Source organism: Fundulus heteroclitus, unplaced genomic scaffold, assembly GCF_011125445.2.
Source record: "Fundulus heteroclitus isolate FHET01 unplaced genomic scaffold, MU-UCD_Fhet_4.1 scaffold_382, whole genome shotgun sequence".
In the NCBI taxonomy this organism is placed as follows: domain Eukaryota; kingdom Metazoa; phylum Chordata; class Actinopteri; order Cyprinodontiformes; family Fundulidae; genus Fundulus; species Fundulus heteroclitus.
The window spans coordinates 68,822-78,090 of record NW_023396795.1 but is presented as its reverse complement, the minus strand read 5'-3'; positions in this window follow the sequence as shown (position 1 = coordinate 78,090).

The following is a 9,269-nucleotide window of genomic DNA, read 5'->3' as shown; positions in this document are numbered from 1 at the left end:
GAGTTAGGGCTAGAGTATGGACCGGGTAGGTCGGGCTATGAGGACTGTTGGGTTTGGATGGTTCCCCCCATCCTGATGATAGAGTTCATCTCTCAAGGCTGGAGACAGGATACCCCTGTGGGTTGCCGGTACCTAGACCTGGAAGAATAGGATGTGTGAGGTGAGTGCCAGTGTGTGTACAGCGTCCTCTTTTCTTGTGGGTAAGAGTTTATGCTTTTGGGGGCACTAGGGTGGGAACGTGTGAATGAGACTTTGTACCTGGTTTTCTGTTTGTCTTTTTGTCAGATTGGCTTTTGGACTACTCCCTCTCCTGGGACATCTCAGGTGTCCTCTATGTGTGAAGCCCACCCCTCCCCACCCTGCTCCCTTTCATTGGCTGGTGCCTTGACCCGCTGGTGCATTGGTAGTTCTCTGTATCCAGGGCCTGGTCCACGTGACTTTGTCGGGGCCCCGCCAGGGGCGGTATACCCCAGGGCCTCGGGTCTCTGGGTCCATAGCTGGATCCACTCCAGCGTAGCTGGTTGCCCGCGGAGCCCACGGGCTCTTCAGCACTGTGGCTTTTGATTTTTTTTTTTTTACGGGGCTCCTCTCTGTTCTTCCAAGGGATGTGAGATGGTATCCCAGTGTTGGTCTGTCTTGGGCCTCTTAGCTGTGGGAATCCTTTTGGACATCTGGGGTTCTGGTTTCCCCGGCGTCTGCCTCGGTGCTTTGGGGGTGGGGGGATGGGGGTCTCTGGTTGTTTGTACCTGTAAAATTTTTATGGTTGGTGTTGCTGTTCTTTTTATATCTCTCTCTTTAGGTGTAAAATCAGGGTAAGCGGATCCTATCTTGTTCTCTCCTTTCCTCTCCCATTTTTGTCACCTTTTCTCCCTTTTAGCATTTTCTCATCTTTTTCTCTTCCTTTTTTTCTTCTACCTTGCCCTTTTTGTGTCCATTGAATGTCAAATAGTGCCAAAATAAAACCTAATAAAGCTATTTGCATATATGAATCAAGCAGAGCACTACGTCAAGAGCAGTAATGTTCCACTTATGAAAGTAAATATGTTGGGCTCTCTTTGGCATTAAGACATCAATTCTTAATGCTGCACTGCCAGACAGGAGGATAAAAAACACAGAATTATGACAGAGAGGAATGAACTGACTCCATCTGGCAAAACTCTGATCCTTAAGAGGATTCTGCAAGAGGTTGGATTACCTTCTGCTATTCTGCAGTAAGAAGCGTCATCTAGTGTGTCTGGGATGTCAGTCGGCTCATTAAAATGTATCTATAAAAAGGCTAAAAAATTTAACTGGATATGACCTTGTTGGAGAAATATGAATGTAATCATTTTATTTCTATCAAGTTACAGGCATTTGGTTTGTTTTAAGAGTTTGCTTTCAGGAAGGTTCTGTTGTTTTTAACCTTAGACAGGGAGAACAAATAGTTCTCCCAGATAAGGAAGTTTCCCTTATCCAGCTGTGAATGAAGCTGGTGACTGATCATCACCCGCAATAAAACTTGCTCCCTTCTTTGTTTTCAACCCCCATGTTGTAAACTCCTGAATCCTCCTGACCCTTCTTTGATGCTTGACAATAAAGGCAGGAGGACAGAGGCAGACCGGCACAGATGATCCCAGACTGTTAGGGAGTAAAAGTTATCCGTTTGGGTTTATCCTCTGTCCTCTCATATAGAACAGTCTAAACTTGTGTTGTGTGGTTTTCGTTCTAGGCTAAAAGGGGTTAGTTATGATAACCCTATCAGACCTTAAAATATTTATGTCAGTGAAAGATGGTAGATCACTTAATAAACTCCAGTCAATTATGAAAAACCATCCTCACCTCTTGACCAGCCTGTGGTGACACAGCAGGGCTTTTCCTTCAACAGACATACTCTGCTGTCAGCGGGGAACATTTTCAGAAATTATTCTTGACACCTGCAATCTCTATGGATGCCAGCTCATCTCAAGCAGATACCTAGAATGATCCTGAAATGTGCATATGTCACTTTCCATGCAAAAGCTGGAATCTATAAAGAGAAAAAAAACTTGTTAGGAAAATGTGTGGTCCTCACGGCATCTTTGACCCAGGCATACACTTATTTTGGAGACAGGGGGAATTGGCAATGCACATGGTAAAGTGGTGGTTTGCAGCCAGAATGCATGATGATTCCTCTCAGATTTTCAATATCGCTCCTTATCAGACTTTAATCATAGATCGACTTGATCATGATCATTCAAAACTGCAGTGTTGTTCATGCTTGCGGTGGTGACACTTAAGTATACACAAACACCATTCAAATAAATAAATAATGTCCGTGACCAAATTTAAATATCGAAAAAAAAAAAAGCCTGCACAACATTTTATCTAGGTTTTCTACTATCACATTCCACTCCCCAAAGATCACCAGGGTGACATGTAACACAGATTAACATATTATTGTAACAAGGTGTGAGGCAAATCAGTCAAACACACTTGTGCCTATTGCTGTGCAGTGGCACTGTTAGAGGACCTTGTTAATTCGGAGAATCACTGGCTAATATGCTGCTTCAGACTCCAAGCATCACAATCTGCTATAACCCAAAGGTGACAGTCGCAACAACCCCCACCCCCAAGTTTCAGTGGTCCAAATCCCAGACCACAGAGAAGCTGCGTGCTCACTCTGCAGCACTCCGCTGAGCATCCCATCAGTTTCTAAAAACTGCGTCTTGCATTTTTTTTGATGGGGACGGGGGGTTGTTGGGGGGTTGAGACCCCCTGGTCCCCCTCCCTCCTCAGATTATGGATCTGAGCTTCAGTGGAATTTCCACATGGTGCTCGGTGTGAGTCTTTCATCCAGGCCTTTAAAATTGCAATTGTGTTTACTTTTTAACACATATTTTTTTTATGTTAGTAACATCTGTGTTTTTGGCTCTGATTTACTCATTTACAAATGTGATCTCCGTGATTACAACGTCACTGTTACTACCTGACTCAGAGGCCATAACAAAAAGGGAGACACACCATGTATACAAGACAAGATGCACAACAAAACACAGCTGCCCCATCTGTAAAGAAGTGCCAGTTTAAATACCAAATCAACCTCTGGGATGTCACAATTTTAAAAAGCAAACTTAACAGTTCTGAGTATTGTAAGACAAACATTTTATAATTTTTTTACATGGACAAGCTAATGGACATGTTATTCGAGTGCATGGTGGAGGATGATTTCCCACATGTGGTAACAAAATAGTTGTTATTGAATCACTCTGCCTAGTTTTACAGGCCAGATAAAGAGGAGGCTGTGAGCAGGCACAACTCAAGATTTTTCAAGAACGCTTAAGGTGAGCAAAACACCAGAAGATAAAAGATATTCTGTAGTTATTCAGAATTTTCTAACCTTCTAACTTAATAATAGTATAGTTATATTGTATAAAACTATATTGGCAGTATGTTTAGAAAATGCTGATTAAGGTAATCATCAGTATTATTTTGTTTCAGCTTATTTGCCTATACATAATTGTAATAAAGTGAGTATAGGAGTATTATCAACTCTGCAAGTCATTGGCTGTCTTGTAGTTTACAGTTTACACCAGCAGGTGGGAGACTAGCATTTATTATTAATACATGCATCATTTTTCTTGTGACACATTATCATTGTACAATATGTATTTTTTTATAAGTAAGACAAATATTGAATATGCTATCATAAATGTAAGAACATTAAAAGTTGTAAAAGCTTATTTGAGTATAGTGTATTGTTTTTCATCACAGTTTTCTTTTGAAAAGCAACATTCATTTATTGTCTTTTATTTTCATAGACTACAGCATGCTGCAATGCACGACAATGACAATGCAAGCAGGTCACATGCTGTTACAGGCAGAAGAGAGCTTCAATACTCGATTGATGATCCAAAATACAAGCATGTAGGTTAAACTGTGAGAGCGTTTAAGACCAAAAATTACCTCATGTTGTAATTCTAACCTTAAGACATATTTCAAGTATGAAATTTTTCGTGTATACATTTTGATATTAATCTGTTGCTTGTGAAGGTTACATTGACAAGTTGATGGTTCAGCTTTTTGACCATTACCTGGAAGACTTGAAGCTGTACATTACTTCTCAGAGATACCTTCTGTCCCACAGAGTTTTTGAAAACAGACAAGAGGCAGTCTGCAGACAAAGGTCATGGTTCCTAAATAATCCATAGGGGGAAAGCCACACTCTTTCTCCAAAGGTCATAACTAGACACCACAACAAAGTGGTATGTATGTATGTATGTATGTATGTATGTATGTAGGTAGGTACAGGAGGCTGCAACCTGTTGCTCTTTGGCCTCTCCTCTGTAGTTCTTAAAAAAAACAAATAAATATTTCCAGAACAGAAGGTCACAAACCATATAAGGCTCTCTACAAACTTCAAACACACTCTTACAAAGTACCCACAATCAACACACACATCCTATATTCCCAGATCCAGGCACCAGCACCCCAGAAGAGTATCTAGCCCCCGGACCAGGGAGGTGAACCCCAACATCAAGATGGAGGGGGGGATATAACCATCTTTCAGTCTGATTTCTTAATTAGTCCCAGGCCAACTAATAACTACAGTTCTTTTGAACATTTAACCCTCAGTTTTCCTCATCCAAATTGCAAAGCAATAAAACCTCTTCTGTTTGTTGTTTTCTATCGTCCACCAGGCCCTTACTCTCACTTTTTGGATCAGTTGTCAGACTTCTTATCTGATTTGGTGATAAACACTGACAAGACTATTATAGTGGTTGATTTTAACATTCATGTTGACACAGAATGTGATAACCTTAGTGTAGCCTTTAAAGCCATCCCAGATTCAATTGGTTTTGCTTTAAAATGTGTATAAACCGACGCACTCTTGGCTCCATACTTTAGACCTTGTGCTGACATATGGCATTGATTGTGAAGAATTAACAGTATTTCCTCACAACCCTGTCCTATCTGATCATTTTTAATAACATTTGAGTTTAATCTGAGTTCTCCACCCCCAAAATAGGGTTCCATTATAGTAGATCTTTATCGGACAATGCTGCATCAAACTTTAAAGAGTCTGTCCCCCTTTTAATATCGTCAGTATTGCAGAAATACCCTGCAGATAGGAGCAATGTTGTTTCTTCCCATTCACAAATAGATGTCTTTGTTAACGGTATCACTTCATCATTGCATTCTGCATTAGACAATGTAGCTCCCTTGAAAAAAAGGTGATTATTCACAGGAATGATCACATCTGGTTTAATTCAGATCTGCATTCCTTAAAGCACAATGTTAGGAAATAGGAGAGAAAATGGCGCTTTACACACCAAGAGGAATCCTACCTAATCTGGAGGGACAGTCTATTGTTGTATAACAAGACCCTTTGCAGAGTTAGAGCAGCATATTTTTCATCATTAATTGAGGAGAACAAAAATAATCCTAGATTTCTCTTCAGTACAGTTGCCAAACTTACACAGAGTCGCAGCTCCGTTGATCCATCCATTCCCTTAGCTCTTAGCAGTAATGATTATACGGGATTCTTCATAAATAAAATTGATTCCATTAAAAATAAAATAATTGGCATCCTCCCAAACATGATTACCTTGTCCTGAGTAAGTGAGTCAGCATTGGAGGAATCTTTAGAACCTGCGCAGTGTCTGAACTGTTTAGAAGCAGTAGAGCTTTCTGAACTATCTAAAGTTTTAGCTTCATCTAAGCCTTCTACCTGTATGTTAGACCCAATCCCAACCAAATTGTTTAAGGGGGTATTCCCTTTGATCAGTGGTCCTACTTTAGACATGATTAATCTATCCTTAGTAAATGGATATGTACCACAGGCTTTTAAAGTAGCTGTTATTAAACCTTTACTTAAGAAACCATCTCTTGATCAAGATGAGTTAGTAAACTACAGATCTATATCTAATCTTTTTTTCTTATCTAAAATTCTTGAGAGAGTAGTTGCTAATCAACTATGTGAACATTTACAAAGTAATTACCTACTTGAGGAGTTTCAGTCAGGCTTCAGAGCTCATCATAGCATTGAAACAGCTCTGGTGAAGGTAGAGCACCAATGATATTCTCATGGCCTCAGATAATGGACTTGTGTCTATACTTGTCCTGTTAGATCTCAGTGCTGCATTTGACACAATTGATCACAATATTCTCCTACAAAGACTTGAGCATACTGTAGGGATTAAAGGGAAAGCATTAGGCTGGTTTAAATCTTATCTGTCAGACAGACTCCAGTTTGTTCATGTTAATAATAAATCTTCCTCAAACTCTAGGGTCACCTGTGGAGTACCACAGGGTTCAGTCCCAGTTTTGATCCGTGAGGCAGACACCCTGTCTATTTTTAAGACTAATCTTAAAACTTTCCTTTTGGACAAAGCTTATAGTTAGAGTGGCTCATGTTTCCCTGAGCTACCTCAGTTATGCTGCTATAGGCTTAAGCTACTGGAGGACATCAGGGCCTATTTTTCTCACTCTACTGATTTCTACTGTTCTCCAGTCTACTGTTCTCCAGTTTTTCATTGCATTACATTCAAATGACTGTTGTTATTTCAGCTTTTAACTTTTAGCTCTCTCTCTTTTTTCTTCATAGTAGGTACAACTGGTCTGACGTTTTGTTAACTGTGACATCATCCAGCAAAGACCGTTATTATCATCTAATATAGAACAGATTACTGGATCGATGTGTGCTTCTGTGCTTTTTTGTCTGTCTTGTTGTGTCTCTGCTCTGTCTTCTGTAACCCCCAGTCGGTCGAGGCAGATGACCGTTCATACTGAGCCCGGTTCAGCTGGAGGTTTTTCTTCCCGTTAATGGGTGTTTTTTCTTTTCACTGTCACTTCATGCTTGCTCAGTATGAGGGATTGCTGCAAAGTCATGGACAATGCAGGACTTTGAAGCTATCAACTGGTCCACTTATATAGGAAATTTTTTACCAATCTGTATAATATGATTGATTTTGACTTTGTAAAGTGCCTCAAGATGATATGTTTCATCAATTGGTGCTATATAAATAAAATTGAATTGAATTGAATATCTAAGCCCCCCTTCCACACAATCAAGACCCCGACCAGGTGGACCGCTCTCTTTTCTCTTCATAATGGGTACACCTGGTCTGGATTTCTTTTAGCTGTGACACTATTCAGGGGACAGATCATCTTCCATTTCCATATAACATTGAATGAATTCCAAGATCAATGTGTGCTTCCGTGCTTTTTTTGTGTCAGCAAGGGGGTTCAAAGTGCTTTACATCACAAAAAAATAATAAACATCAAAACGGTCACTGGTTGTCAGACCAAATAACAAACATTGGAAATATTTACACCCTTGCTGATAATCAAGTCCAGAGTTTGTCCTCGATTGTGTGTTGCTTGTTTGATATGTTGAGTCAAATCAAAATTATCAAGTATATCACACAGGTTTTTGTGTCTCTGTCTTTTGGCTTGTCAACAAGAATGCTGAAATCTTCCACAATTATTAAACAGTCATAAACAACGTATATAACAGATAAAAAGCTCATTAACGTCATTGAAGAATTTTTTTTCATATTTTGGGGTCTCGTAGATAGTGTCAGAGTTTGTTTATGGCCTTTATCTCAACTCCCAAATATTCAAGAGTCAAATTTTCCAAGGAAAACTTTGTTCCAGTTTAGTAAATCCTGAAATATTGCAGCAACCACTCTGCCCTTTCTTATGCTTTCTATTTTCAATTAGAAAAATTGTAGTTAGGCGGTACTGATTTATTTAGTACAGGTGATTTATTATTGTCATTCAACCATGTTTCAGTCAGAAGCACAACATCAATACTATGCTCAGTAATTAATTCATGCTTTTGTTAATAACAACCTTATATTTAGCAGAGCCAAGTGACTTGGTGGTAAACAGTTCTTCAGGTTGCTTTAGACAGGGGATTAATTTAAGATTGTAATATAGGCCATTGGATTTAATTTAGCTGGTTTCTATTATTTTTCTTTTAGTGATCCAAAGAGGTGTTCCCCTGTATTGTACAGTTGTTTGGCTAGACGCATTCTGGAGGAACATTCTGGTGTAACGTTAATGTCGGGTACCCTGTTTCAGACTTTAGATACGCAGAGTGGAAGTGATCCTGAGACATCCAACCCAGGTGGTTTTTTTTGGAGTAGAACATACCTTTTGGGCACTCAGAAGAGAAGTACCTAGTAATACATGGGGGTCCATTTTCTCACTAAAGTTAAGAAACATCATTCCAGGTGACATAACCTGTTAAATCAAGAATAGAATTTAAAATTCTTCTTCTAACGTATAAAGCCCTTAATAATCAAGCTCCATCATATATCAGAGCTCTGATTACCCCGTATGTTCCTAACAGAGCACTTCGCTCTCAGACTGCAGGTCTGCTGGTGGTTCCTAGAGTCTCTAAAAGGAGAATGGGAGGCAGATCCTTTCGCTATCAGGCTCCTCTCCTGTGGAACCAACTCCCAGTTTTGGTCCGTGAGGCAGACACCCTGTCTACTTTTAAGACTAGGCTTAAAACTTTTCTTTTTGACAAAAATTATAACTAGTGGCTCATGTTACTCTCAGCTACCTTTATAGTTTCACTGCTATAGGCTTAGGCTACTGGAGTATATCAGGATCTAATTTTCTCACTCTATTGAGTTCTACTGTTCTTCAATTATGCATTATGTGTTGTCATTTCTGCCTTAACTTTCTGTTCTCTCTCTTTTCTCTTCATAGTAGGTACACCTGGTCTGGCGTTCTGTTAACTGTGACATCATCCAGAGAAGACGGCTCACCCGCTACTACCATCTAATGTAGAACAGATTACTAGATCAATGTGTGCTTCTGTGCTTTTTTGTCTCTCTTGTTGTGTCTCTGTTCTGTCTTCTGTAACCCCTGTCGGTCGAGGCAGATGACCGTTCATACTGAGCCCGGTTCTGCCGGAGGTTTTTCCTTCCCGCTAATGGGTGGTTTTTCTTCCCACTGTCGCTTCATGCTTGCTCTGTATGAGGGATTGCAGCAAAGCCATGTACAATGCAGATGACTCTTCCTGTGGCTCTACGCTTCCCCAGGAGTGAATGCTGCTTGTCGGGACTTTGATGCAATCAGCTGGTTTCCTTATATAGGACATTTTTGACCAATCTGTATAATCTGACCCAATCTGTATAATATGATTGAACTTGACTTTGTAAAGTGCCTTGAGATGACATGTTTCATGATTTGGTGCTATATAAATAAAATTGAATTGAATTGAATTGAATAACTTCTGAACTGTCCTGGCCTTAAGGAGAGGCATCCTCTGATAAGCACTGTGGGTTCCTTGCCAA